Source organism: Lepidochelys olivacea (assembly GCF_965140295.1).
Source record: "Lepidochelys olivacea isolate rLepOli2 genome assembly, chromosome: 2".
NCBI lineage: Eukaryota > Metazoa > Chordata > Testudines > Cheloniidae > Lepidochelys > Lepidochelys olivacea.
Genome location: NC_140412.1, coordinates 32,939,953 through 32,961,942, shown reverse-complemented (window position 1 = coordinate 32,961,942; position 21,990 = coordinate 32,939,953). Strand labels below are relative to the sequence as shown.

Genomic DNA, 21,990 nt, shown 5'->3' with positions numbered 1-21,990 from the left:
AAGAGCCAAGTTTGATTTAAAAATTGTCAATGAAGGAGAATAGACCAAGACCCTTGGTAAGTTGTTCCAGTGGTTAATTACTTTCACTGTTAAAAACGTATGCCTTATTTCCAATCAAAATTTGTCTAGCTTCAACTTGCAGGCATTGGATTGTGTTATACCTTTCTCTGCTAGATTGATGAACTAATTATTAAATATTTGTTTCCTATGTGCCTTGGCTCTACACTGTCCCTCCCCCACACATGCTGAGGAAATCACCATGAAACTTCAGCAGATGAAGCACATAGGCAGCAGGTGTGAACATCAGTTGTGAGAAACTCACTCCAAATCCATTCAAGAGCATAAAGGTTTCTGACAGAAGTACACCACCATAATAAGGAAAGAAAAAAGTGTCTACTCTACCTCCATCACAGTTGCAAAACCACAGCCAGCAGGGTTATTCCGCCTGGCAATCTGGACTTCATAATCCAGCCACTGGGTCAAATCACCAGCCACTAAAAGGCAGAAAACTCTGAACCAGAGTTGACCGCATTAGCCACCATGCCACTATTTGATGGTATATGGCCTCAACACACTCACTGAAGCTGAAGGAGTCTACTGAACCTCCCTCTTGGCTAATAAATATCAAACTATTCACGGCTAATGGAAGTTACCAACACCTCCTTCAGAGGAGCAAATCTACCACTCACCTTGAAAAATACTATCATCCATCCAATCCTCAAAACAAACAAACAAAAAAAAAAACCTACCAGAACTCCTCAGTCCTTAAGATCTCTCAGCATTTTTTTCCCTGGGTAGTTTAGCAGGGCCACTGCTCTGGATGAGGTGTTTTAATCTGCCCACTCCTACAAAAGTCATTGATAAAGTAGCAACAAAGAATCACACATCACCATATGACATTAGGTTTCAGACCAGGGCACAGTCTATACCGAGAAAGTTAATGGAAAAAATCCTGTCATATTCTTATATAAAACCTTTATAAAATGACTATGTAAGCATGCCTTTTCATAGCTGTTGATACTTGCAACTTAACAATAGCAACCCCACGGCAGCCCAAATCATGTGGCTTTGCAGAATTGTACAATGGATTTCAGCTTCCCTGCAGTGAATAAGAAGTTACTGTCCCATTCCACAAGCTTTCAGAGGATTTTCTTAAAGTATCAAAAATGGAGAGAGAAAAAAAAAAACATACCAGTGATGATTGGAATCAGTAAGCCTTTTTCTTATTTTTAGTTCATATTAATTGAATATTTTACAATAGTTAGCACTTAAAGATAAATTAAAGACAGCTAGTGCCAAATGGCACTCTAGAAGTGTTTGTGAAATGAAGCTTTATCAAAGAGATGTTATCCTGACCTAATGAGTTTTTAAAAACTGGATATGTTTAGTGAGGGGAAAAAAAAGACTGAAGGAGGACCTGATAAGTCTTCAGACATGTTAAAGTTGGTGTCATAAATATAAAGGGAAGGGTAAACCCCTTTGAAATCCCTCCTGGCCAGGGGAAAGCTCCTCTCACCTGTAAAGGGTTAAGAAGCTAAAGGTAACCTTGCTGGCACCTGACCAAAATGACCAATGAAGAGACAAGATACTTTCAAAAGCTGGGAGGAGGGAGAGAAACAAAGGGTCTGTGTGTCTGTCTATATTCTGTCTTTGCTGGGGATAGACCAGGAATGGAGTCTTAGAACTTTTAGTAAGTAATGTAGCTAGGTACGTGTTAAATTATGATTTCTTTAAATGGCTGAGAAAAGAACTGTGCTGAATAGAATAACTATTTCTGTCTGTGTATCTTTTTTGTAACTTAAGGTTTTGCCTAGAGGGGTTCTCTATGTTTTGAATCTAATTACCCTGTAAGATATCTACCATCCTGATTTTACAGGGGGGATTTCTTTATTTCTATTTACTTCTATTTTTATTAGAAGTCTTCTTGTAAGAAAACTGAATGCTTTTTCATTGTTCTCAGATCCAAGGGTTTGGGTCTGTGGTCACCTATGCAAATTGGTGAGGCTTTTTATCCAACATTTCCCAGGAAAGGGGGGGTGCAAGTGTTGGGAGGATTGTTCATTGTTCTTAAGATCCAAGGGTCTGGGTCTGTAGTCGCCTAGGCAAATTGGTGAGGCTTTTTACCAAACCTTGTCCAGGAAGTGGGGTGCAAGGTTTTGGGAAGTATTTTGGGGGGAAAGACGCGTCCAAACAGCTCTTCCCCAGTAACCAGTATTAGTTTGGTGGTGGTAGCGGCCAATCCAAGGACAAAGGATGAAATATTTTGTACCTTGGGGAAGTTTTGACCTAAGCTGGTAAAGATAAGCTTAGGAGGTTTTTCATGCAGGTCCCCACATCTGTACCCTAGAGTTCAGAGTGGGGGAGGAACCTTGACATTTGGTTATAAAGAGAACAGTGATTAATAGTTCTCCATGTGCACTGAAGATAGGACAAGAGGTAACCTGCAGCAAGGGAGATGTAGTTTAGGAAAAACTTTCTAACTACAAGGGTAGTTAAGCACCTGAATAAACTCTCAAGGGAGGTTGTGGAATTCCAGTCATTGGAGATTTTCAGGAATAGGTTAGACAAAAACCTGTCAGAGATAGTCTAGGTATACTTGGTCCTACCTAAGTGTGGGGATGGTCTGGATGACCTCTCAAGGATCCTTCCAGCCCTATACGGCTATCATCTCCAAAATGAAAAGAGCAGAGAACAGGGTGAATATATTGTAATTATTCTTATAAACTGCAATCAAGTCACCCCTTACCTTTCTCTTGTTCAGTTAAATAGATTGAGCACCTGGAGTCTACCACTATAAAGCACGTTTTCTAATCCTGTAATATTTCTTGTGGCTCTTCTCTGAACCCTCTCCAATTTAACAATATCTGTGGACACCAGAACTAGACACAGTATTTTAGAGTGGTCAACACCAGTGCCAAACACACATGTAAAATTACCTCTCTGCTCCTGCTTGAGAAATCCCTCTTTATGGATCCCAGCATTCCATTATAGATATGATTCAACAGTGTGGCTTGGTTGTCAAGAAGGCTAATGGCATTTTGGGTTGTATAAATAGGAGCATTGCCAGCAGATCAAGGGACGTGATCATTCCCCTCTTTTGGCTTGGTGAGGCCTCATCTGGAGTACTGTGTCCTGTTTTGGGCCCCACACTACAAGAAGGATGTGGAAAAACTGGAAAGAGTCCAGCAGAGGGCAACAAAAATGATTAGGGGTCTGGAACACATGATTTATGAGGAAAGACGGAGGGATTATTTAGTCTGCAGAAGAGAAGAATGAGGGGGGATTTGATAGCTGTGTTCAACTACCTGAAAGGGGGTTCCAAAGAGGATGGATCTAGACTGTTCTTAGTGGTAGCAGATGACAGAACAAGGAGTAATGGTCTCAAGTTGCAGTGGGGGAGGTTTAGGTTGGATATTAGGAAAAACTTTTTCACTAGGAGGGTGGTGAAACACTGGAATGAGTTACCTAGGGAGGTGGTGGAATTTCCTTCCTTAGAGGTTTTTAAGGTCAGGCTTGACAAAGCCCTGGCTGGGACGACTGAGTTGGGGATTGGTCCTGCTTTGAGCAGGGGGTTGGACTAGACGACCTCCTGAGGTCCCTTCCAACCCTGATATTCTATTCTATGATTAGCCCCTTTAGCCAGTGTTGCACTCAGAGATCATGATCAGCTGATTCTCCACCACTTCCCACAATTCTTTTAGATAGTCACTTCTTCCTAACAGAGAGTCCTCCATCCTGTAAGTAGGGCCTGTGTTCTTTATTCCTAGATGTATACATTTATATTTAGTCATATTAAAATGCATAGTTAATTTTCACCCAACTTAAGCAACCCACATTCCTCTATGTCAGCGACCTGTCCTCTTCATTACTTATCGCTTCCCCCAAATTTTTTTCATTGGCAAACTTAATAAGCTATGATTTTTAGTTTTCTTCCAGGTCACTGATAAAAATGTTAAATAGCTAGGACCAAAAACTGATGCCTGCAGGATTTCACTAGAAACACACCCACTCAATGATGATTCCCCTTTTAAAATTACATTGAGACCTATCAGTTAGCCAGCTTTTAACGCACCTCATGTGTGCCACGTTAATTTTATATCTTTCTAGTCTTGTAATCAAGTTGGCATGTGCTACCAAGTCAAATGCCTTACAGAACTCTAAGTATTTTACGTCAACATCTTAATCAACTTTAAGAGTCTAAATACAGAATCTCCTCATTGTTCCTGAGTTTTCACTTTAAATTTAGTGTCATTAAAAGTAGATATTAAAAGTATGTGCGCGCGCACGCGCATTTATTATCTCTCTCAAATATATATATATATATATGAGAGAGAGAGACACACACACACTCACACACACACACAAAGCTTTGTCCATGTCTCCGTGGGTCCTGCATTTCCTGGCAGATTTTGCTAGCCTCAGAGGCTCACTGTGACCCTCCACGTAACCCTTCTCTCTCTAGAGACAAGGGTCCCAGTCTACTGAGCCATTTTCATCATAAGCCAGCAAGGGAGGTGAGGAGAAGCTATCCTCCCTTGCACAGTCTCTGTTGTCTCCCAGTCTCAGTGATTAACACACACACACACACACACATAAATAAAAATAAATAAAATACCTATTTAAAATATATATATTAGGGCCATCAATCGCAGATAACTCACACAATTAAAAAAACTAATCACAATTAATTGCATTGTTAAACAATAGAATACCAATTGAAATTTATTAAATATTTTTGGATGTTTTCTACTTTTTCAAATATATTGATTTCTGTTACAACACAGAATACAAAGTGTACAGTGCTCACTTGATATTATTTTTTATTACATATTTGCACTGTAAAAGTGATAAATAAAAGAAATAGAACTTTCAAGTAACCTCATAAGTACTGTAGTGCAATATCTTTATTGGGAAAGTGTAACTTACAAAGGTAGATTTTTTCTGTTACATAAGTGGACTAAAACAAAACAATGTAAAACTTCAGCATCTACAAGACCACTCAGTCCTACTTATTGTTCAGCCAATCGCTAAGACAAACAAGTTTGTTTACATTTACAGGAGATACTGCTGCCTCCTTCTTATTTACATCATCTAAAAGTGAGAACAGACGTTCGCGTGGCACTTTTGTAGTCAGCGTTGCAAGGTATTTATGTGCCAGATATGCTAAACATTCAGATGCCCTTTCATTCTTTGGCCACCATTCCAGAGGACATGCTTCCACGTTGATGATGCTCATTAAAAAAAAATGCGTTAATTAAATTTGTGAATGAACTCCTTGGGGGAGAATTGTATGTCTCCTGTTTTACCCGCATTCTGCCATATATTTCATGTTATAGCAGTCTCACATGATGACCCAGAACGTTCGTTTTAAGAACACTTTCACAGCAGATTTGACAAAACGCAAAGAAGGCACCAATGTGAGATTTCTAAAAATAGCTACAGCACTCGACACAAGATTTAAGAATCTGAAGTGCCGTCCAAAATCTGAGAGGGACGAGGTGTGGAGCACGCTTTCAGAAGGCTTAAAAGAGCAAAACTCTGATGCAGAAACTACAGAACCTGAACCACCAGAAAAGAAAATCAACCTTCTGCTGGTGGCAGCTGACTCAGATGATGAAAATGAACATGCGTCGGTCCACTCTGCTTTGGACCGTTATCGAGCCGAACCTGTCATCAGCATGGAAGCATACCTCTGGAATGATGACTGAAGCATGAAGGGACATATGAATCTTTAGCATATCTGACATGAAAATATCTTGTCACGCCAGCTACAACAGTGCCATGCGAATGCCTGTTCTCACTTTCAGGTGACATTTTAAATAAGAAACAGACAGCATTATCTCCTGCAAATTGTAACCAAGCTTGTTTGTCTGAGCGATTGGCTGAAGTAGGACTGAGTGGACTCTAGAGTTTTGCAGTTCTATTTCTTAATGCAGTTTTTTTTTTTAATTCTACATTTGTAAGTTCATCTTTCATGATAAAGAGACTGAACTACAGTACTTAGATGACTTGAAAAATACAATCTCTTTTTTTTACAGTGCAAATATTTGTAATAAAAATAACTACAAAGTGAGCACTGTACATTTTGTATTCTGTGTTGTAACTGAAATTAATATATTTGAAAATGTAGAAAACATCAAAAATATTTAAATAAATTGTCTGCTTTTATTGTTTAACAGTGTGATTAATCGTGATGAAATGTTTATTTAGAGTTTACTAGGATGACTATTTGAAAGTACACTTTCACAATGTGTCATCTGGGGTTAATACATCTATTTTTTGCGTTTCCGATAGAGCTCATACAGCTACAAAACGTTCAACAACTGTCTACTGTCCTTTGTATAAAATTAGTTTTCAGAAAGGATGTGTTAACTGTGTAAAGATAAATATGGTAAAACATGAAATGTTCATTCCAATACAAAAAGTATATTTTGCATAATTAGGATGTATATTAGTCTATACTAATAAGAATTCTAAAACCTATGAATAACCGCTTTTCCACAAAAATAATCAGATAAAGAAACTGGAGATACTGGGCCTGATTCACCATTGTGTGACTCGAGTTGGTTTCTAAAACTGGAATGAAGAAACTGTGAATCAGGCCCTTTTTGTATAACTTTAAAAGATAACGCCTGATGTGCATCTAGTATCCAACAACAGAAAATGATTTTATAATTGACCGATTGCTACACCATAGTGCAAAACTATTAGTGTGGTTCTAGTAAAATGAAGAACAGTAAGTACAGTTTAATATATTGAAATGTACAATTTACTATTTATGACTTATACCTTTTCCCATTCACTGAAAGACTGAGAAACAGATTCATGAAATATAACCCACATGAGTGTCAGTTCAGTGTCACTGTGTAATTTTTCACTAGAGCGTTTAATAGCAAATTAATCACTGAAATGTTACATTAATATAAGTGAGTTCAAAGTTCAACGCCTAGCCATTCCATTATTCTTCCCTCCCCAAAACTATCATTTGCATAGGACTTGCATCTTCAGGAAAGGGGAATATTTTTGTCAATCAATATTAAGTATAAAAGTATTTGGAGTGAAAGGAACCATTAAGAAACAACAAAAATACTTCTGTTGAAAGTAGTATCAGAAGCAGTGTTATAACGCGATACCATTTTTGTTTTTTTTTACGGCAACTGTTAATAGAAACCTCTTTCTAAGGTACATGCCTTAGAAACGTATAGATACAGGCAATTATTTCAAAACAAACATTCACACAAACATTCAAATAGAATTAATACTCAGTTCTGAAACTCCCACTGGCCACTGGGAGGCATTCATGGACAGAGGACTGTTCTCTCGGGATGGACTTCACCTGAGTAGGGAGGGAAATAGACTTCTAGGATGGAGGCTGGCACAACTAATTAAGAAAGCTTTAAACTAGGAATTTGGGGGAGATGGTTGGGAGATGTCCAGGTAATCTCCACACTGGATTTTAGCATTCAGAGGAAAGAAAACCAAGTAAGAAAGGATACAGCCATGGGTAGCAGGAAGGGCAGTGTAGATACCAGTCTAATAGGTTATACTGGCTGTAGAATGACCATGCCTAATAGGGTACAGAATATGAGTGAGACCAAACACAAAAATTAAGATGTTTGTACACTAATGCGAGGAGCCTAGGTAACAAAATGGAGGAACTAGAGCTACTGGTGCAGGAAGTGAAACCAGATATTATAGGGATAACAGAAACATGGTGGAATAGTAGTCATGACTGGACTACAGGTATTGAAGGGTATGTGCTGTTTGGGAAAGACCGAAATAAAGGTAAAGGTGGGGGAGTAGCATTGTATATCAATGATGAGGTAGACTGTAAAGAAATAAGAAGCGATGGAATGGATAAGCCAGAGTCTGTCTGGGCAAAAATCACATTGGAGAAGAAAACTATTAGAGCCTCCCCTGAGATAGTGCTTGGGGTGTGCTATAGACCGCCGGGATCTAATTTGGATACGGATAGAGCCCTTTTTAATGTTTTTAATAAAGGAAATACTAATGGAAACTGTGTGATCAATGGGAGACTTTAACTTTCCAGATATAGACTGGAGGACGAGTGCTAGTAATAATAATAGGGCTCAGATTTTCCTAGATGTGATTGCTGATGGATTCCTTCATCAAGTAGTTGCTGAACCGACTAGAGGGGATGCCATTTTAGATTTGGTTTTTGGTGAGTAGTGAGGACCTCATAGAAGAAATGGTTGTAGGGGACAACCTTGGTTCAAGTGATCATGAGCTAATTCAGTTCAAACTGCATGGAAGGATTAACAAAAATAAATCTGCAACTAGGGTTTTTGATTTCAAAAGGGCTGACTTTCAAAAATTAAGGAAATTAGTTAGGGAAGTGGATTGGACTGAAGAATTTATGAATCTAAAAGGTAGAGGAGGCCTGAAATTATTTTAAATCAAAGCTGCAGAAGCTATCGGAAGCCTGCATCCCAAGAAAGAGGAAAAAATTCAAAGGCAGGAGTTGTAGACCAAGCTGGATGAGCAAGCATCTCAGAGAGGTGATTAAGAAAAAGCAGAAAGCATACAGGGAGTGGAAGAAGGGAGGGATCATCAAGGAAAGCTACCTTATTGAGGTCAGAACACGTAGGGATAAAGTGAGACAGGCTAAAAGTCAAATAGAGTTGGACCTTGCAAAGGGAATTAAAACCAATAGTAAAAGGTTCTATAGTCATATAAATAAGAAGAAAACAAAGAAAGAAGAAGTGGGATCGCTAAACACTGAGGATGGAGTGGAGGTCAAGGATAATCTAGGCATGGCCCAATATCTAAACAAATACTTTGCCTCAGTCTTTAATAAGACTAAAGAGGATCTTAGGGATAATGGTAGCATGACAAATGGGAAGGAGGATATGGAGGTAGACATTACCATATTTGAGGTAGAAGCGAAACTCAAACAGCTTAATGGGACTAAATCGGGGGGCCCAGATAATCTTCATCCAAGAATATTAAAGGAATTGGCACATGAAATTGCAAGCCCATTAGCAAGAATTTTTAATGAATCTGTAAACTCAGGGGTTGTACTGCATGATTGGAGAATTGCTAACATAGTTCCTATTTTTAAGAAAGGGAAAAAAAGTGATCCGGGTAATTATAGGCCTGTTAGTTTGACACCTGTAGTATGCAAAGTCTTGGAAAAAATTTTGAAGAAGGTAGTTAAGGACATTGAAGTCAATGGGACAAAATACAACATGGTTTTACAAAAGGTAGATCATGCTAAACCAACCTGATCTCCTTCTTTGAGAAAGTAACAGATTTTTTAGACAAAGGAAACGCAGTGGATCTAATTTACCTAGATTTTAGTAAGGCGTTTGATACCGTGCCACATGGGAAATTATTAGTTAAATTAGAAAAGATGGGAATCAGCAGGAAAATTGAAAGGTGGATAAGGAATTGGTTAAAGGGGAGACTACAATGGGTCCTACTGAAAGATGAACTGTCAGGCTGGAGGGAGGTTACCAGTGGAGTTCCTCAAGGATCAGTTTTGGGACCAATCTTATTTAATCTTTTTATTACTGACCTTGGCACAAAAAGTGGGAGTGTGCTAATAAAGTTTGCAGATGATACAAAGCTGGGAGGTATTGCCAATTTAGAGAAGGACCGGGATATCCTACAGGAGGATCTGGATGACCTTGTAAACTGGAGTAATAGTAATAGGATGAAATTTAATAGTGAGAAGTGTAAGGTTATGCATTTAGGGATTAACAACAAGAATTTTAGTTATAAACTAGGGACACATCAATTAGAAGTAATGGAGGAGGAAAAGGACCTTGGAGTATTGGTCGATCATAGGATGACTATGAGCTGCCAATGTGATATGGCCGTGAAAAAAGCTAATGCGGTCTTGGGATGCATCAGGAGAGATATTTCCAGTAGGGATAAGGTGGTTTTAGTACCGTTATACAAGGCACTGGTGAGACTTCACCTGGAATACTGTGTGTGCAGTTCTTGTCTCCCATGTTTAAGAAGGATGAATTCAAACTGGAACAGGTACAGAGAAGGGCTACTACAATGATCCGAAGAATGGAAAACCTGTCTTATGAAAGGAGACTCAAGGAGCTTGGCTTGTTTAGCCTAACCAAAAGAAGGTTGAGGGGAGATATGATTGCTCTCTATAAATATATCAGAGGGATAAATACTGGAGAGGGAGAGGAATTATTTAAGCTCAGTACCAATGTGGACACAAGAACAAATGGATATAAACTGGCCACCAGGAAATTTAGACTAGAAATTAGATGAAGGTTTCTAACCATCAGAGGAGTGAAGTTTTGGAATAGCCTTCCAAGGGAAGCAGTGGGGGCAAAAGCTCTATCTGACTTTAAGATTAAACTCAATAAGTTTATGGAGGAGATGGTATGATGGAATAACATGGTTTTGGTAATTAAATATTCATGGTAAATAGGCCCAATGGCCTGTGATAGGATATTAGATGGGGTGGGATCCGAGTTACCTAGGAAAGAATTTTCTGTAGTATCTGACTGATTAATCTTGCCCATATGCTCAGGGTTTAGCTGATCGCCATATTTGGGGTTGGGAAGGAATTTTCCTCCAGGGCAGACTGGAAGAGGCCCTGCAGGTTTTTCGCCTTCCTTTGTAGCATAGGGCACGGGTCACTTGCTGGAGGATTCTCTGCTCCTTGAAGTCTTTAAACTACAATTTGAGGACTTCAATAGCACAGATATAGGTGTGAGGTTTTTTGCAGGAGTGGTGGGTGAAATTCTGTGGCCTGCGTTGTGCAGGAAGTCGACTAGATGATCATAATGGTCCCTTCTGACCTAAATATCTATGAATCTTTAAGGCCTCAATCCTGCAAACACTTAAATACATGGTTAATTAAAAACATGTGACTAGTCCTACTGACATCAATAAAACTATGTATGTGCTTGGCTGAGTTGGGGCCTAAAGCAGCAGCTTTGGGCATGAAATAGTATATGGGTTAGTATATTTCCTAAAAGCTGTACAGGGGTTTTTGAGTTGGAAAAATGCCTATTTTGCTCTAAGACACTGTCTGGTGAATGGAAAGTAAAAAATCAAAGCACCTCCTGGCTGACTGCACATCATAGGGTCCCACAGATAAATGAACCGTCCCGGCCTGCCAGCAGATTTCCCTGATGGGCCTCATGCCAAAGGTTGCCAATCCCTGGCATAGAGAATACACTTATAAAATTTATGGATTATACCAAGCTGGGAGGGGTTGCAAGTGCTTTGGAAGATAGGATTAAAATTCAAAATGATCTGGACAAACTGGAGAAATGGACTGAAGTAAATAGGATGAAATTCAATAAGGACAAATGCAAAGTACTCCACTTTGGAAGGAACAATCAGTTGCACACATACAAAATGGGAAATGACTGCCTAGAAAGGAGTACTGCAGAAAGGGATCTGGGGAGGAGGGGGGTCATAGTGGACCATATGCTAAATATGAGTCAACAGTGTAACACTGCAGCAAAAAAAGCAAACATCATTCTGGAATGTATTAGCAGGAGTACTGTACTTCTTTTACTCTACTCCGCGATGATTTGGCTTCAACTTGAGTATTGCGTCCAGTTCTGGGTGCCGCATTTCAGGAAAGATGTGGACAAATTTGAGAGAGTCCAGAGAAGAGCAACAAAAATGATTTAAGGTCTAGAAAACATGATCTATGAGGTAAGATTGAAAAAAATTGGGTTAGTTTAGTCTGGAAAAAAGAGACGACTAAGAGGGGACATTATAACAGTTTTCATGTATGTAAAAAAGGTTGTTACAAGGAGGAGGGAGAAAAATTGTGTTTCTTAACCTCTGAGGATAGGACAAGAAGCAATGGGCTTAAATTGCAGCAAGGGCGGTTTAGGTTGGACATTAGGAAAAACTTCCTAACGGTCCCGTGATTAAGCACTGGAATCTCCATCACTGGAGATTTTTAAGAGCAGATTAAACAAACACCTGTCAGGGATGGTCTAGATAATACTTAGTCCTGCCATGAGTGCAGGGGACTGGACTAGATGACCTCTTCAGGTCCCTTCCAGTCCTATGATTCTATGATCACTGCTACTATATATTTTATTCATGATCACTGAAATTAAAAAAAGGGAAAAAAAGAAAAACAGTATTCAAGCTGCAGCAAAGACAAAATAAAATGTGAGTATCCTCTATGAAACAGAGTGCTAGTTCTACAATGACAGATTGCTTGAAGAATGATTTTGCAAAACTATATCTTACTGAACACCAACCCATTAGATACAGTAATCACAAGAAAGGTTTCCCAGAAATAGGCCCACTCAAGATGATTTGGTTAATACATTGCTCTTTTAAGAGAAGTTGGCCAACTACTTATAGCTGAACCAGATTAACACCACAAAATATCACTAAAAGAATCACCGGATTGCTCTATGGAACCCAGTGTTCTTGACAATTACCTTCCTGCAAAAAAGCAGTACATGACAGATTTTTAAATGCACATTTCTGTTAACATTTAATAATGATTTTACCTCTGTGTTTTATATTGTTTACAGCCAATAACTAAAGGTTTTCCGCACTCATATTGTTTTATTGGCTTTAGGCAATTTTCATTGACAAATCTGTTTACCAAAGAGTAAAGGGATTACATACTATGGGGCAAGAAAAAAGGATTCATGCCTGTCATTCAATTACATCTCATTCACCATCGTGTTCTTCACAACCTTCAGTGCTGCAGAAGTGAAGCCACCTTAATGTAATTAACAGACAGCTGGTTTAAAACAAACAAAAGGAAGTATTTTTTCCACACAACACACAGTCAACCTGTGGAACTTCTTGCTAGAGGATGTTGTGAAGGCCAAGACTATAACAGGGTTCAAAAAAGAACTAGGTAAGTTCATGGAGGATAGGTCCAACAATGGCTATTAGCCAGGATGGGGGCAGGGATGGTGTCCCTAGCCTCTGTTTGCCAGAAGTTGGGAATGGGCAACAGAGGATGGATCACTTGATGATTACCTGTTCTGTTCATTCCCTGTGGGGCACCTGGCATTGGCCATTGTCAGAAGACAGGATACTGGGCTAGATGGACCTTTGGTCTGACCCAGTACAGCCACTGTCATGTTCTTAACTTTGAAGAGCATCTTTATGAAGGGGCTGAGCTGTTGGTAACACAGAAGACATCATTTTAAATGTCTTAGATAACTACATATTTTAGCATGGTCTTGAAAACTAAATATATATCCAATGCATCTTCCACTTTTTCTAGTTATAAAGGATGGACTTTTGACATTAACAGATAAATGACATTGCAGTTATGTTTTTCTTTTCTTAGCAGAAAAAGCTCTAGAACATTGAATCTGGTAAATGTACAATATATTTGTTCCACACAATAAAGAGGTAACAATTACACCTATAATCTTAAGTATGTTTTGCTACACTGGTGCTTGGCTTAATCATGGAATTACTGTACTTTCTCATAGAAGACTACATCTTATCTAGTTGAAATGAAATACCTTTATTGTACAGAAAAAAAAATTCTTCTTAATTACACCACATGATAAAATTACACAAAGGTGGTCAATTAAAAATTAATTTCTAAGAGAACCACTTTGTGCCAGTAGTTAGTGGCCAGTTACTTTACCCTAGAAGAAAGCAAGAGTGGCTAATGTTTTGGCATGTTGGTTATTGTATACTGAGATGCTTAGTTGAGGAATGAAGTGAGCTGTAGCTCACGAAAGCTCATGCTCAAATAAATTGGTTAGTCTCCAAGGTGCCACAAGTACTCCTTTTCTTTTAACATACAAGATTAACTCCATTGTGAACCACACCTGAACAACAAGACTTGCAGCACAACTATATAACTCATTCTAGGTACAGCCTTGCCATACTGGTCTTACAGCTAAAAACATAATTAAAACCCAAAATGAAGAAATCTGGGGTTTATTCATAGCTCTGTCAAAGTCTTGCTGCATGGCAAACTGCTCAGTCTTTATGTTCCTCCCTTTCCCTATTTACAAAATTAGGACAATTATACATACTTGTCTCACAGGGGTATTTGGTGTCTGAGGAAGTGCTACAGAAGTTTAATGTATCAAATATTACATAAAATTTTCCTAATGCTTATTTAAGAGACATTCTCCTCCTTAAAGCCCTGCACTCCATTGCCTTAGTCCTCTCATTGTGCTCTCCTCCAACCTCTCCTTCAGTGTCTTGTTTGGTATCATTCTCTTCTATTCTCTGTCTTTCAGTGAAATAGCCATTAGGTCCCTGCTACTGCAGGACCCTCACAGAGTAGGTTATTTTAGGGGAATGAATCTCTTTTTGAACATATATTCACCACATAGGTATTTTTACTTCTAAATTGACATATTTTCTGGTTCAATATCTGCAGACACTTCAGCTGTGCTATATTACTGGCCCAATTCTATCACCAAATAAAAGTTTAAACAATCGTATAAAATCACTGTGATCAACCCTTTGTTTTATCATTGTGTACCAATTTTCTCCCCCTTCTCCCACAACTGGATCACCTTACAGGCCGTGAGGCTCATTATTTTACACTCCTCTTTCACCAACTCTCAAATGCCGCTCATGAAAGCGACCTTTCATATGGTACAGTGGTAGAGGCAGTTTCTTGTCCCAGTCAAAGGGGTCAGCCCAAAGTAATTTTCACTCTTGCCCTGCACAACCCAGAGAATTAACACAATTCACATAGTTAAGTACTTTGATGAACTGGAGGAACCTAAGAGCACTTTACCCCATTTCTATGAGTCATAAAACTAGCTCAGGGCTCCATCTTTGATATATATTATAGTAATCTTAAAGTCCACTAGACTGGATTCAAATCTCTCTAATAATTATACTTTAATTTTGATTTTACAATTTTTAACAAGTGTGAAGAGAAAAAGAGGAAAAATCTGTTTCCAGTGAAGCTTCCATTCAAATAATAAATATTGCAGTTCTGTAATGCATTTACCTGTTGTACAGAATGCCAAAAATTCATTAAAAAAAAGTGTAATGGATTAAGCTAATTTTCAAAACAAGACAAATACTCCTTTTCCATTAAATCATGATTTTTAATATGGATTTTGGATTAACACTAATGTCTCTACTTCAGAGAGACTTCAGACTGTAGTATATTACTCATGACAAGAATATGCCATTTATAAAAAAATTTCATGGATTCAGAGAATGTAATTGGCACAGATTCAGAGTACATAACTGGTGATATGAATTCACATTATAAGCTACACCTCCTTATCCCACTGAAAAATTGAATTGAAGAATACTATTTCTTTTATCTTTTTACAGTGCAAATATTGGTAATAAAAAAAATAAAGCAAGCACTGTACACTTTGTATTCTGTGTTGTATCTGAAATAAATATATTTGAAAATGTAGAAAAACATCCAAAATATTTAAATAAATAGTATTCTATTATTGTGTAACAGTGCGATTAAAACTGTGATTAATCAGGATTTTTTTTTTAATCGTTTGACAGCTCTACATCTAATTTATATCACCAATTGTTTAACTTCTCAGTTTGATCTAGGAAGCCAAGAATAACCCTTAAGAGAATTTCAGGATGTTGGGCAAATGTGTATGTAGGAGAAGGTGTCTTGTTTTGTTTTTCTAAATAGGTATTGCTCAACATTTACACTTCACAATGGAGGTGCAAACCAATAAACCATATATTATTTTTCTCAAAACAGGATGCTGTTGATACCTAATTGTTTATTTTTCATTCTGTAATTCACTACTACTAACTCTGCCTCTGTATTAAAATAGAAATTCAATACTATGACAAACATAATTAAAAACATTGGTCTAAGTTCATTCCTATTAAACTCTTACGCAATTTGCATTAGGAACCAGCTGCCACCCTGAACATGTAACCACAATAGCTCTCACACAATGAGAGTGGCAATAAAAACTACCCTGAGCTAAGATATTGTATCTGCTGTACTTGGCTCATGAAAAAAGATTGGTTTGCTAGAAGTCACAGATATTCTGAGAATACCAGTTTCTAAAAAGTTTTCCAATGAGATAAACTGGACAATTCCAGTTCACTGTAAGATAGTGTTTTACAATACCTGCCTCATTAATAAAATTTTGAATCCTAACATGATGAAAAAAACTTAAAATATTCAAATAAAGTTGCGTGTTCTTGTGAGTAAAAGGCCCAAAAGTCACAAAGTTCAAATCCATATCTGAACTTACCCAAAGTTCTGGAAGCGTGAGGAGGTTTTAGATATTGGGCTTGGTTTTTGATGAGGGCGTTTTTTCAAAAAAGAAAAAAAAAGAAAAGAAAAAAAGACAAAGACCCAAATACACACTAGTTAGCCTCAACTTTAGCAAAGCTTTTGATACGGTCTCCCACAGTATTCTTGCCAGCAAGTTAAAGAAGTAGTATGGATTGGATGAATGGACTATAAGGTGGATAGGAAGCTGGCTAGATCGTTGGGCTCAACGGGTAGTGATCAATAGCTTGATATCTAGTTGGCAGCTGGTATCAAGTGGATCCAAGGATCAATCCTGGGGCTGGTTTTGTTCAGCATCTTCATTAATGATCTGGATGATGGGATGGATTTCACCCTCAGCAAGTTCGCGGATGACACTAAGCTGAGGGGAGAGGTAAAAATGCTGGAGGGTAGGGATAGGGTCCAGAGTGACCTAAACAAATTGAACAACTGGGCCAAAAGAAATCTGAGGCGGTTCAAGGACAAGGACAAGAGCAGAGTCCTGCACTTAGGACGAAAGAATCCCATGCACTGCTACAGGTGGGGACTGACTGGCTTAGCAACAATTATGCAGAAAAGGACCTGGGGGATTACAGTGGATGAGAAGCTGGATGTGCCCTGGTTGCCAAGAAGGCTAATGACATATTGGGCTGCATTAGTAGCAGCACTGCCAGCAGATCGAGGGAAGGGATTATTCCTCTCTATTAGGCATTGGTGAAGCCACATCTGGACTACTGTGTCCAGTTTTGGGGCCCCCACTACAGAAAGGATGTGGACAAATTGGAGAGAGTCCAGAGGAGGGCAACGAAATTAATTAGGGGGCTGGGGCACATGACTTATGAAGAGAGGTTGAGGGAACTGAGTTTGTTTAGTCTGCAGAGGAGAAGAGAGGAGGGGATTTGATAGCAGCCTTCAATTACCTGAAGGGGGGTTGCAAAGAGGATGGAGCTAGGCTGTTCTCAGTGGTGGCAGATGACAGAAGAAGGAGCAATAGTCTCAAGCTGTAGTGGGGGAGTCTAGGTTGGATATTAGGAAAAACTATTTCACTAGGAGTGTGGTGAAGCACTGGTATGGGTTACCTAGGGAGGTGGTAAATCTCCATCTTTAGAGGTTTTTAAGGCCTGGCTTGACAAAGCCCTGGTTGGGATGATTTAATTGGGTTGGTCCTGCTTTGAGCAGGGGGTTGGACTAGCTGACCTCCTAACGTCTCTTCCAATACTAATCTTCTATGATTCGATGAACTGTTTAGGCTCCCAAGGAGACCATTTAGAGATAATCTGTGAAGAGACCACTTGCCCCTTCATACAATCCGCATATGACACAAAAAGGCAAGGTGAAGCATGGAATGATTTAGCCCTGTCCAAATAGAATGCCGGACATTGCCTGACATCTAACACTCAGAGACACTGCTCCTCCAGAGATGAATGTGGCTTAGGAAAGAACACAGGTAAATATACTGCCTGCTTCAAATAAAACTGAGATATCACCTTACACAAAAATCATGTGTGTGGTCCTAAAGTCACTTGGTCCTAAAGGAGGCTCAAGCAGTAGAGCCTGCAACTCGCACTCACTTTTTGTGGATGTTATCGCTATCATGAACACAGTCTTCAGACACAAAAGTGGAAAGGGACAAACAAGATGCAGGGGCTTGAACGGAGGACACATTACAGCTGTTAGGAACAAGTTACGGTCCCACAGAGGAACCAGCTCTCAGACTGGACAATGAAGATGAAGAACAGCTTTTAAGAATCTTGCTATCATGGTATTGGAGAAGACTGATATTCCCTGAATGGGGGATGAAACTCCACTTTCACTGCCAGATGCACTCTCAATGAGCTAAGTGCAAATCCGAAGGACTGAAGGTACAACAAGTATTCTCCAAGATGCCCTGAATAGAAGTCACCATTGGCTGAAATCCACAGGCCAACCACACCAAAAACAGCTTCCATTTAGCTGAATAAGCCATACTGGTAGAGGGCTTTCTACTGGTGAGTAGGACCTGTTGAACAGCTGCTGACCACCATTCTTCCTCCTCATTTAGTCATGAAGCAGCAATGCCGTGAGATGCAGGGAGCTAAGCATGGGGTGTAAGTTTTGTGTGAGTAGGTCAGAATTGCGAGGAAGGGAGAGCCTGAACTGACAGTGCAAGAACATTGGAGAACCAAAGGAGAGCCAACTGCCAGCTGAGATGGAAGGCGTCGGACAGGGAGCCAGGGATGAGGCCCCCTTGAGATCATGATATTTCCTGCTGTGTCTCATGGCAAATAGCTCAATCATCAGAATGCCCCAAGCTGCAAAGATGACCTAGAGCAGTGTTTCTCAGACTTTTGTACTGGTGACCCCTTTCACACAGCAAGCCTCTGAGTGCAACCTCCACTTACAAATTAAAAACACTTTTTTATATATTTAACACCATTATAAATGCTGGAGGCAAAGCAGAGTTCGGGGTGAAGGCTGACAGCTCGCGACCCCAGCTGTAATAACCTTGCGACCCCCAGTTTGAGAACCCCTGACCTAGAGGATGTAGCCCTGGGAAGGTCCTGGACCAATGGAAAGGTCCGGTCAGAAAGAGAAAAAAGGTCCATTGCCTCCTGATATGCCGCTGGCACAAAACCAGCCAGTACTGGCACTGCTCTCGTCAGTATAGGATTCAGACACCCTGGGGCTGGAACCGGAGTCAAAGGTAAAGGGTCTCTTTCCTCCCTGCATCGTACTGCGGAGCAATAGATAGGACCTGCCCCATCCCATGCATTGGCATTCACACTGTGCTGGTCCACACTCCTTTGGGAGGAGGCAGACGAGTCTCCACGCGACAAGGAATGGCCACTATTCGTCTTATGCAACCTTTTCCTCGGTGCACTTGATGGGAAGCAACTCCTCAGTCCCTTCGGAGAAACACAAGCTCCAGGATGTGACGTGGATGCTCCCTCAAAACCCAAAGGTGACCTCTGATCTAACATGGGACTCAGAGCTGAAGCAGACTGCAAGGCCTGTTCGAGTAGGTGCTGCTTTAGACAAAGATACATCGTCATCGGAGTTCACTTTGTTAATGATTTCCAAATCAAACACCATTCCTTGCCATGGGCTTCACCTAAGCACAGCAAGCACGTGTGTGGGGATTACTCCTCCACCGAAGGACATGTTTTAACATTGGTGAGGGCATAACCAGGGAAATACTTCAACTAAATCTAAGGAATACTAAATCTAACTAACATTACACTAAGGTACTAATTAGGGCTGTTAATCGCAATTAATGCAAAAGATTAATTCAAAACTAACTAGATTTTTAAAAGTCATTATTTATCGCAGTTTTAATTGCACTGTTAATAAAATACCATTTTAAATTTATTATAAATATTTTTGGATTTTTTTCTACATTTTCTAATACGTAGATTTCAATGACAACACAGAACACAGTGTACAGTGCTCACTTTATATTATTTTTATTACAAATATTTGCACTGTAAAAAATGAATAGTATTTTGCAATTCACCTCATACAAGTACTGTAGTGCAACCTCTTCATCATGAAAGTGCAACTTACAAACGTAGAATTATTATTATTACTTTAAAGCCTACAAGACGAAGCATGAAGGGGCATAATAATGTTCAGCATATCTGGCACGTAAATACTTTGCAATGCCAGCTACAACAGTGCATGCAAGCACCTGTTCTTACTTTCAGGTGACATTGTAAATAAGAAACAGGCAGGATTATCTCCCATAAATGTAAACAAACTTGTTTGTCTCAGCGATTGGCTGAACAAGAAGTAGGACTGAATGGACTTGTAGGCTCTAAAGTTTTACATTGTTTTATTTTTGAGTGCAGTTATGCAAAAAAATAATTCTACATTTCTAAGTTACACTTTTACGATAAAGAGATTGCATTACAGTACTTGTATGAGATTAATTGAAAAATACTATTTCTTTTATCTTTTTTACAGTGCAAATATTTGTAATAAAAATAATATAAAGTGAGCAGTGTACACTTTGTATTCTGTGTTATAATGGAAATCAATAGACTTGAAAATGTAGAAGAACATCCAAAAACATTTATAATATAAATTGGTATTCTATTATTAACAGTGCAACTAAAATTGCAATTAATTGTGATTATTTTTTTTTAAATCTCATGATTAATTGCAATTAATTTTTTTAATTTGTTTGACAACCCTAGTACTAATTAGCTGTGTAGAACTAGAAAAGTCCCTAAGAGGCAGAGAGGTTGTGAGGTTAGAAAACACACAGAGGTCCCACTCCAACCACAGGCAGTAAGAAGGAATGGAGGGTTGGGGGGTTTCTCACATAACCAAGGGAGGGGATGTAGCCGCTAGGTATGAGTGCTGGCCATCTATCGGTACTGCTAGGCAAAATTCTTCGGCTCCAGTGCACTGGGTGTGTGCACACACCTAAGTGGAATACATGGCTGCACCTACTCGACAGCTGCAGCGGCACAGGAGCTAGCAAACAGAGCTGTAAACAGGGGAGTTTGAGTGGGAGTTTGCAAGGGGAGTTTGGGGGGAAGACTAAAAGAGGCAGGCAGAGGAGTAGACAGGCTAGTGAAGGGAGCGTAGGGTGTTCTGGCAGTGTTTTGGTGCTCGCTGGGGGTTTGTTTTGCTGTGGGTGGTGGTGGTTTGGTTTGGTTTGTGTTTCCCAAACTAACAGGACTTAGGTGAGAAGGCTATGACAGATACAGAGGCAGCAGTGGTAGAGACCCAAGCAGTGGAAGACACAATGAAGATGACTGGATGTGGAAGCTGCTGCATGTACATGATCCTGGAAGGGGTACCTGAAAAGAGAGTTTCATCTGCAAGAAGTGCCGCCTGATAGAGCTGATGGAAGAAAAGATCCGAGGAGTGGAGATGCAGGGGGAAAGTCCGGTTGACTTTAGAAGGGGGCTCGAGCAGATTATGGAGCAAAGACACGAGGCGGCTAAAGGAAAAAGCTCAGACTTGCAGATGGAAGCAGGACTGAAGAAGTCTGAGGGGAGACTGCTGGGTGAAGAAAATGGACAGTGGAAGCAGGTGACTAAAAGAACCAGGCAGAGGAAAAGACGGGTTAGTGAAGGAGAAATAGAGCTCAAGAACAGGTATGCAGAGTTGGAAAATGAAGAAGGGGCACAGCAGAAGGTCACTGAAGGTGGAAGGGCAAGGAAGAAGAGAAGAGCAGCTAGTCCTACAGGAAAAGGGGAAGAGTCAATGGAGACAACACCAAATATGAGCCCCAGGAGGATACAGGTTGGGTTGAAGAGGATTACAAGGGAGAATAGGAATGGAAAGAACTTGCAGCCAGAGGGAACAGGGGATAGACTAGAGAATCGCACCATCATCAGGAAAAAAGTGACTGGGGACTCCTTACTCAGAAGGATGGACAGGCCTGTAACCAGAGCTGATCCAGAGAACAGAAGGGTGTGCTGTCTACTGGGTGCTAAGATACAGGATGTGGACCTGAAGTTGAAGAGGATCCTAAAGGGAGCAGGAAAGAATCCACTGATTGTCCTTCAAGTGGGAACAAATGACATGTCTAGATTCTCGCTGGAATGTATCAAGGGAGACTATGCCAGACTGGGGAAGACGCTTACAGAAATCGAGGCTCAGGTGATCTTCAGTGGGATTCTGCCTGTTCCTAGAGAAGGGCAACAAAAGTGTGACAAGATTATGACTATCAACAGGTGGCGCAGGCAGTGGTGCTATAAGGAGGAATTTGCGATGTATGGACACTGGGAGGCATTCATGGACAGAGGACAGTTCTCTCAGGATGGACTTCATCTGAGTAGGGAAGGAAATAGACTTCTAGGATG

At 39.8% G+C, this 21,990-nt stretch overlaps 1 protein-coding gene across 1 annotated transcript in view; it reads right to left on the bottom strand.

Annotated features, from left to right (window-relative positions):
• Nucleotides 1-21,990, bottom strand: part of NUDCD1 (NudC domain containing 1) — a 149,316-nt gene that overhangs the window by 38,763 nt on the left and 88,563 nt on the right. The gene's annotated exons all lie outside the window — the stretch shown is intronic.